Source organism: Rattus norvegicus, chromosome 4, assembly GCF_021556685.1.
Source record: "Rattus norvegicus strain SHRSP/BbbUtx chromosome 4, alternate assembly SHRSP_T2T, whole genome shotgun sequence".
NCBI classification, from domain to species: Eukaryota; Metazoa; Chordata; class Mammalia; order Rodentia; family Muridae; genus Rattus; species Rattus norvegicus.
The window spans coordinates 50358407-50368240 of record NC_141537.1 but is presented as its reverse complement, the minus strand read 5'-3'; the positions used below and the strand labels follow the sequence as shown (position 1 = coordinate 50368240).

The following is a 9834-nucleotide window of genomic DNA, read 5'->3' as shown; positions in this document are numbered from 1 at the left end:
TTAAGACTGGGGTCTTTTTTTTTTGCAAATGATGTAGCATAGAGCACATGCTTTCTATTTTTAAATATAAGACTTCTGCTTGGGAGGCAAAATCAGAAGGAGTTGGGGTTGACTGTCATTTGGAGACTGTGCCTGGAATTTTTTGTAGAATTATTTGATGGCATTAGTGTTTGTGGATCAAGATTATAAAGTCCTTTGAAGCTCTTCAAAGCCTGAGTATTTAGATATAAAAATGAAGCAGAGGCACTTTTCGCATGTCAGTGGCTGTCGTAAAGCCTAGAGGGATGGCACCTAGACTTACAACAGTCAAGGTGAGTCTCAGAACATAACTGAGTTGATAGATAATGGCACCAGTGGCATATCTGATCAGGATAGTTTCACAGCCTTAAATGTCCTTTGAATATAGAAGTGTAGTGAATGAGGTAATCCATTTGCTTTCTTAGTTACCCTGGGATATTTAGGGAAAGCTTTTTGGTATGGATTTTTCTTAATTATATTATTGTAATATTTACTTTCAAATAAGGTATCTTGCAGTTGTCTGTCTTTCTTTCATTTCTTTTCTTTTTTTTCCTCTTCTTTTTCTAAAGAGATACTTTAATGCTTTTTCTGCTGGACATAGGCAGTGGCAGCAAAGAAACCAGAAAAAGAAAGAGGGTAACTACTCGAGCCATTTCTGTTTATAGAGTCAAGCCACACCAATTCCTCTAACAAACAAACTTCTATTATGTTTTCTTTGATTTCACCCGAAGAGACATGAACACTGTATTTTTAGTACAAATGTTACAATGATATGTCCTCGATGAAAATCAAAAGTGTAATATTCACCTAACCAGCATAAGCTGTGACCCTTAACGATTTACAATGTCTTTGAAGCTGCCAAGAGGTGGCAAAAACACTAATTTTAACTGCAAGATAACAAATTGTATTTCTTTTATGATATTCCTGCCGTGGTGAAAATGGAAATTATTGATGCTGGGAACAGTGCCCATGGTGCTGTTAATCACTGCACTGCAGTTAATTGATTTCCCTAGGCATGAGCTAAGGCATGCTAGGACATCGCTTATTAGACCTGTCTCCCACTCCCCCAGAGCCATCTGATGCTCTTAGAGAGCAGACGCTTTACAGGGAAAGCATTTTGAGTCGCACACCTCTGTTTGGCACAACACGTGGTCCATGCAAATGATTTAGTAACTGGTTGACTTTGGGAACATGAGAGAACAGAATTGTCCCTTTTTTATATTACCATAAAAATAATCTGAAATTATATACTGAAATGTTAGTTTGGCCATCTCACATGTATATGCAGAACTTTGAGGATTTCATTATCTTCAAATATCAGCTAGAGAATGTTCTTCATTCAATATAAACTAGAAAAAGAATCCTGTTTTGTGAAAGAACAAATTAAAATGAAACCCTAAATAGACTCAATTTCTAAATATGAGGAACTGAGCCCCAACCTAAAGTTTCTTTTCCTTCCTTTTCTTTTCCTTTCCTTTCTACTGCTTTTCTTAAAGTATCTAGTTAGTAATAGGCTGCATAATAACAGATACTATAGAAAATTGTAATAAAAGGATTGTGTTGTATTCAAAATACAACTATTTATGTTGACCCGAATGTTTATAAATGTTTTTTACACAGTGAGCATGTGCCTTGTGGAGACAAAATTGGGGTACTATTATCCAAAATATTAGAAAGTTTGATTAAATTATTATTTCCCTTTTTCTTAATTGTCTATTATAGTAGTCAATGAAAGAAACAAAGTGCTCTGCTAATTGATCTGACTCATATAGAAAAATATTGAAATGAAATTGTGATTACTGTCATTAATGGGCAAAATATTAACATGTCTATGCCATGTTCTTATCACAGACATTATAATGGGTACAAATGGCATACTATCTATACACTCCCATGGCCAATAGCACTATTGATGGGAAAGAGAACAGCAAAAAGCTTAACTAAGAAGAGGGGCTAACTATAAGTAAATAAGACTCAAATTATCATATATGCTTGTAACATATATAATAAGTTTACTGCCTGATATAAATCAAAGCATAAGTGATAATTATATCATAATAAAGATATTAAATTCAGATAATAAAGATTTATACGGATACCAATAAAGCATGGTCATTAATAATTACAATTCGTATCTTGTGGAAGTGAGGTTTAATGGCAAACAGTAAAAATTGCTTAAGTGTAAGATTTCTATGGACATTTCTACATTTAATACCTTGGTAGTTCAAATTATTATTGTAAAACAAAAACTTACTTTGCATTATGTTGTTTGTGTAAAGCTTACACACATGTGCTTATTATGAGCACTGAGATAAACTGAATTATTTCAAGACAAACAGGACAAACTGCTTGGCAGATCATTTTAAAAAGAAATACAACATGTATTTCTTGATAATTAGGAAATGATAAACAGTTGCTACAGTAAGACCATGCATGTGTCTCAGATCTACTTCTTTTCCTAGGCTGGATTTTCTAAATGCTGCTGACAGGTCTGATTTAATTGTTTTGTGTAATCATATAATGACTAAAACTCCAGTTTTTTTAACTGACTTGAAGGACAGTGACAGTGCAGCTGCTGTAATAATTTGCAGATAATCAATTTTAATCTGCTTCTTGTCTGGGGAACATGTGGCCATTTTACAGAAATTCTATGATTATCACTTGTCATTAAGTGAGATGTAAAACTCCTGTCTTCATTTTCTAGAAAATAAAGAAATCTGAAGTCTAAGAAGCGGTGAACATTTGAGTACCCTCTTAGCCTTGAAAATAACTTTTGCTTGGTGCTCTCTTAGCATTTCAAATTTAATTCCTGTGGTAAACTTTAAAATTGTTTGCACCTCCAAGAAAACTCTGGTAATATTTACAGTATCATCATTATCTAAAATAACTTACTTTAGGGAAAGAAAAATGTTATATATTCAATTTTGTATAATTGCTGAAGACAAAATTTATGAGAATGAAAACTTGCAGTCAAGTTTTGTATTGGAAAAAGATAATACTTTAAGGCTGATCTTTAAATATAAATAAAAATGGTTGAATGCCTATTAATAATATAGCATGGACTGAAATAAATAGGTAATAAAGAATACAGAAGAGTATAAAGAGTCAATATAGGCATATTAAAAATTGAACCCCATACGTATTGAATACAGTAATGGCATAGTCGGGAAGATTAAAAGAAAAATGATGCACTGGTAAAATTATCATACAAGATATGTGAAGCTATTCCACCTGTAGAAATGCAGAAGATTAGGGCATAGTGCTCATGAAAGGTGTGAGCCATCCAGATTTATTAGAAAATAGTTTGAAGACATAATGAGATACTGGACTTTCAGACTGAAGAGTGATGACCATATTCAAATAGCACAAATGTCAAGTGGGATGCATGATGTGGCAATGGCTAAGAAGCAGAACCACTGATGGTCTTTGAATACACAATCATCTCAGATATTTTCACTGGTTATTATTCTCCTTATAAACAAGGCAAGAGAAAAATGACTAGACTGAAATTCAGCTGTCCATTCTTAAGCCTTTTGAGCATAGTGAGCAGAGGGGCAGAGACAAGCATAGCCAAATCATCCTGGCTCTCTGATCTAAGTTAGGACAACAATTAAAAAAGTTAAATGAGTCAAGGTTTCTGCTTTTGGTAAAGATACTTTAAGTGACAATAATTCTTTACCTTTATGAAAGCAATAATGTATGAAACACTAGCCCTGGGGATACCCAACACAAGGCACTCAGAACAAGGCACTCAGAGAGTGTGACTTTGAGGGGAAGGGAATAAGTAAGTCCTACAACCTCCTTGAAATACCTGGGGAATGCTTTACAATGTACACCGCCGGCAGAAGACTGGGATATGTAGTTTCTTTCTGTGGATGGCAGTTCAGCTGGGATTTCAGGCTTAGGCACAAGGAGACTGAAGTTCAAGGAGCATACTACAAAAGGAGAAAGCTTGACATCATCCAAGAGCCAAAGAACTGCAGGGAGTTCAAAAGTGGCCAAATCTAAGTGTGAGCAAATGACAAAATGCCGAGAAAGACTCCTTACAAGGATCAGATGAAATGGGGCGCTAGATCCCACACTAGGGAAGGATTCTCCATTTGTATACCAAATACTGTGGACTATCTGTAGTTTAAAAGTTAAGTTTTCTTAAATTCATGAGTCAGTTGATGTTTCCTCACCAATAAGCACAGTTTTAATCTATACCACTCCACTGTGTGAGCTTTATGTCATAACTCACTTCTGGAGATCATATCATAGAAACAGAATGAAAACTATATAGTTCACAATACATGTGATCATGTTGGACACCATTAGAGACGCTGTTTCATGACTCATTCCCTATGATGGGATGAAAAAGGTTCTTATATTCATATCATATTTTCTATATGATATTTATGGATTGAAAATGCAATTTTTATGTATATTTAATTTGTAGGGAACTCTATAGAAGTGAAGATCACGTGAAACAATGAAAAATGCTGGAGACAGTGGGGACATGGCAAATCATGTCTTGTTTAGAACTGGAAAAGCACTAAATGAATAATGGTAGTAAAATAGATCTAGAAAGGTTATAATTTGATTAATATAAAAGCAAATGAAGAACTAGACAATGGACTACTACTCATTAAGAATGAGGACCTCGTGGGTTTTGCAGACAAATGAATGGAACTAGAAAATATCATCTTGGGTGTGGTAATTCAGACCCAAAAGGACATGCACAGTATGTTCTCACTAATAAGTGAATAGTAGTAAATAACAAAAACAAAAACAAAAAAGAGTACAGAATATTCAAGATACAGTCTGTAGAACTAAAAGGGTCAACAAGTTGAAGGGCCTAAGTGAGGTAGTCTCAGTTCTACTTGGGAGGGAAAAGAAAACAACCACAAGGGAGGATAGAGTGAGGGAGAAGGGAGGGAAAGGGGACTGGGTTAGGGTAGAGGGGAACATGATTTGGTACTGGGTAAGGGAAAAGGACTGAAGCCATGAGGGCTATCAGAAGGAATGGAAACAGGTGATCTCGGGAGGAAGGAGGTTAGGAGGACCTTCAGAATGTACCGAGACCTGGGAAGTGAGAGACCCTCGGACTCAAAAGGGGATACCATAGATGAAATGCCCTACAATGGGGAGAGGGAACTTATTGAATCCACCTCCAGCAGAAAGACAGGGCATCAAGTGAGGGATGGGGTTGCTATTCCACAGCCAAAGCTCTGACCCATAATCCTTCCTGTTTGAAAGGAATGCAGGGAAGCAAAATGGAGAAGAGCCTGTGGAAAAGAAGGTCCAGAGACAGGCCCAAAGTGGGTTCCAGCTCAAGCAGATGCCCTAAGACCTGATACCATTACTATAGCTACGAGTGTTCAGAAAAAGGGACTTACCATGACTGTTCTCCAAAAGACTCAACTAGAAGCTGAAAGAGTCAATGCAGATATATGGACCCAACCAATGAACAGAAGTTGCTGACCGCTGTGGCTGAATTAGGGAAAAGCTGGAGGAAGCTAAAGAGGAGGGTGATCCTGTAAGAGGACCAGCAGTTTCAACCCAGATGCCTGAGATCTCTTAGACACTGGATCACCCACCAGGCAGCAAACACCAGCTGAGATGAGGCTTCCAACACATATACAGCAAAGGACTCCTGGGTCTGGGTTCAATTGAAAAGGTTGCACCTAACCCTCAAGAGACTGGAGGCCCCAGGAAATTTAGAGGCCCGGTGGGTGGGTGGGGTGAGGACATCCTTGTGGTGACTGAGGGGAGGTGCAGGGGTTGGGGAAGAGGTATGGGATGTGGAAACCTCTGGGGGTGGACTAGGAGGACAATAAAATCTGCAGTGTAAAAATAAATAAATAAATAAATAAATAAATAAATAACCAACCCTCCCCTCATTAAAAAAAAGAATTAGAGAACCAAAAAATTCTAGCTTTTCAGGAGAATTCTAGCAAAAAAAATTAAAAAATGATTTCCACATTCCACTCTAGAAAACTAAGTTCTCTACTAACCCTGGAGATTAAATAGAGTCTTGTAATACAAAATCAGAACGACATAGCAAAGGAGTGGACAAAATGGGTATCTTCTCACAAGTTCAGGTAACTTCAGTTTGTTTGAGCTGGAGACAGCAGGAGGAACATTGCATTTCCCTGGCTGCTATTGTAGTTTAGAAATCTGGCTTCTACTTTTAGGGAGAGACTCTGTCTTAAAGGAATAAGACAAAGAGTGATACAGGACACTTTATATCCTTTTCTGGAATATACACAAGTGTAAATATACCATCATACCACACACTCACAGCGGAGAGCGAGATGCAGAATAAGAGTGAGAGCGAGAGTGTGAGAGAGAGGATCTTAGGGATCCAGATGCAGCAACATTTGAACCACTGTATTTATCCTAATAATTTATTCAAACACTAAAAAAATCAGGCAGTATAGTTATCCATAATAAAAGAATTACTCAATAAGCTGAGAATCAACTCAAGAGTCATAAAATTGTTTCACAATGTTCAATATGATTTCTCTTTTAAAGACTAGCAACAAACGGGACTTTTTAGCCCTGTAAAGGACTCAGGATTCCTGAACAGGAAGCACTGCATTTCCTAAAGCAGCTCTGTCCTTGTCACTGCTTAGAGCAGCTACCACCTGCCTGCACATAAAGTGCATCTGTCACCTCCTGTAGCTCCTGGGCCTGCAGTGTGTGATCAGTTTGGACCACAGTTTGATTTAAAGATATTTCACAATGTTTGCTGGCAATCTAGCCGCCTACCTCAACGATCTGAAAATAAGGAGAGACATGATGTTTCATCGTGAAGCTTACTCTGTTATGGGGAGTCAGGTCTCCATTGTCAGAGCACTTATGTTATGCTTCCAGATCTATGAAAGAATGTTAGAGTAAAATATAGACAAAAAATGTCGCATTTTGGAGATGGCATACTATCACTTCTGCTATACAAGCCGAAGGCATTTCTGTAGGTGGAACACTAATCCTATTGGAAATAAAATAGTCTTCTTGGAGACAGGTCTACTAAAGTACATGCCCACAAGCTTTAAAGCTGTTATTGATCATTCTCTACTAAATTAAAATGAAAAAGTTTATTTTGTGTTACCTCCATATTCACCGGAGCATGGTCAAGCTCTCAGTGGCCTTAAAGAAAACTGAGTCTTCCCCCTTCCTGTACCCATTCAGAAGCCATGATTGTGGAGAGCTAACTTCAGTGCCCTTAACACACTTTGAGAGTTCTCTTTGAAGACTTCCTGTTTAGAAATTGCAGTTTTGAGGGGGTGGGGACAGGGGTTGTCAGAGAAGCCTTCCCACATCCCTCTTTGTCAACTAGGCTTCTGCAATTATTATTTTTTAAATTATATCTTTCTTGGATATTTTATGTATTTACATTTCAAATGTTATCCCTTTTCCACATCCCCCTGCTTCTATGAGGATGCTCCCACTCTCACCCACCCACTCCCACCTCAACGCCCTGGCATTCCCTTACATTAGTGAAATAAGCCTTCACAGGACCGAGGGCTTTTCCTCTCATTGACGCAGGACAATGTCATCCTCTGCTACTTATGGAGCTGGCATCATGGGTCCCTCCATGTGTACTCATTGGTTGGTGGTTTAGTTCCTGGGAGCTCTGGTATGTCTGGTTGGTGGATATTGTTCTTCCTATAGTGTTGCTCAAACCACTTCAGCTTTTTCAGTCCTTTCTCTAACTCCTCCACTGCGGTCCCCATGCTCAGTCTGATGGTTAGCTGCAAGCACCTTTATGTGTATCAGTAAGGCTCTGGTAGAGCTTCTCAGGAGACATGCCTATCAGGCTCCTGTCAGGAAGCACTTCTTCATATCAGTAATAGTGGCTGGGTTTGTGGTGGCTGCATATGGGATGGATGCTCTAGTGAGGCAGTCTCTGTATGGCCTTTCCTTCAGACTGTGCTGCACTCTTTGTCTCTGTATTTCTTTTAGACAGGATCAATTCTGGGTTAAATTTTGGAGATGGGGGGCATGGGCCCATTCCTCAACCAGGGCGGGGGCCTGCCTAACTACTGGGATATGGTCTCGACAGGTGCTCTCTCCATTTTGTGGGGTATTTTAGCTAATGCCATCCCCATGGGATCCTTGGAGCTTCTTGCTTTCCAGGCATTTGGGACTTTCTGGTTGCTACCCCCAGTTTCCCATCCCCCATTTGCGACATATGTCTGTTCAGTTTCCTGATCCTCTGTCCATCTCCCGCATCTCCTCCCATAACTTACTTTGTCCCTCTTTTTTACCTAACTCTCCCCTCTTCCTCCCAAGTCCCTCCCGTCCTCTACTTCTCTTAATTACTTCGTTCCCCCTTCTTAGTAGAACAGAAGATTCCACTCTTTGTTCTTCCTTCTTCCTGAGCTTCATGTGGTCCGTGAGTTGTATTGTGGGTATTCCAAGCTCTTTGCCTAATATCCACTTACTAGTGAGTGCATACCTTGTGTGTCTTTTATAATTGATTTACCTCACTCAGGATGATATTTTGTAGATCTGCCTATTTGCCTAAGAATTTCATTAAGTCACTGTTTTAATATCTGAGTAGTATTTCATTTTGTAAATATATCACATTTTCTGTATCCATTTCTCTGTTGAGGGACATCTCAGTTGTTTCCAGTTTCTGGCTATTATAAATATGGTTGCTATGAACATAGTAGGGCATGTGTCCTTATTACATGTTAGAGCATATTTTGAGTATATATGCACAGAACTGTATATCTCGGTCCTCAGGTAGTACTATATCCAGTTTTTGAGGAACTGCCAGACTGATTCCCAGAGTGGTTGTACCAGATTGCTTACTAACAATGGAGGAGTGTTACTCTTTCTCCACATTCTCACCAGCATCTGCTGTCACCTGAATTTTTGATCTTAGTCATTCTGACTGATACAAGGTGGAATTTTGGGTTTGTTTTGATTTGCATTTCCCTGATGACTAAGGGTGTTGAACATTTCTTTAGGTGCTTCTCAGTCATTGGATATTTCTCAGGTGACAATTCTCTGTTTGGCTTTGTTCTTTTTTTTAAAATAGGTTTTTTTTTTGATTCTCTGGAGTCAAACTTCTTGAGTTTTTGTATATATTGGATATTAGTCCTTTAATGGATATATGATTAGTAAAGATCTTTTCCCAATCTTCTGGTTACCATTTTGTCCTATTGACAGTGTCTTTTACCTTACAGAAGCTTGGCAATTTTATGAGTCTTGATCTTAGAGCAGAAGCCATTGTTGTTCTGCTCAGGAAATTTTCCTGGGTCCATGTATTCCAGGCTTTCCCCCACTTTCTCTTCAATTAGATTCAGTGTATCTGGTTTTATTTGGAGGTCCTTGATCCACTAGCATTTGACAAAACCCCTTCAATACCCCTTCATCTTAAAAGTCTTTGAAAGATCAGGTATTCAAGGCCCATATCTAAACATAGTAGCAACAATACACAGTAAAGCAGTAGCCAACATCAACTAAATGAAGAGAAACTTTAAACAATCTCACTAAAATCAGGGACTGAACAAGGCTGCTCATTCTCTACCCATCTATTCAATATAGTACTTGAATTCTTTATTCAATATAGTACTTGAAGTTCTAGGCAGAGCAATTAGACAACAAAGAGAGATCCAAGGGATACCAATTGGAAAGGAACAAGACAAAATATCACTACTTGCAAATGATATGATAATATAAGTAAGTGATCCCAAAAATTCACCAGAGGACTTGTAAACCTGATAAACAACTTCAGCAAAGTGGCTGAATATGAAATGAACTCAAACAAATCAGTTGCCTACTCAAATGATAAACAGGCTGAGAAAGAAATTAGGGAAATGA

General features: G+C 38.2%; 1 pseudogene; it reads left to right on the top strand.

The window, feature by feature from the left end:
- Positions 1–2385: 2385 nt before the first annotated feature.
- LOC120102623 (small nucleolar RNA SNORA72) lies at positions 2386–2509 on the top strand (annotated as a pseudogene).
- The last annotated feature ends 7325 nt before the right edge of the window (positions 2510–9834 follow it).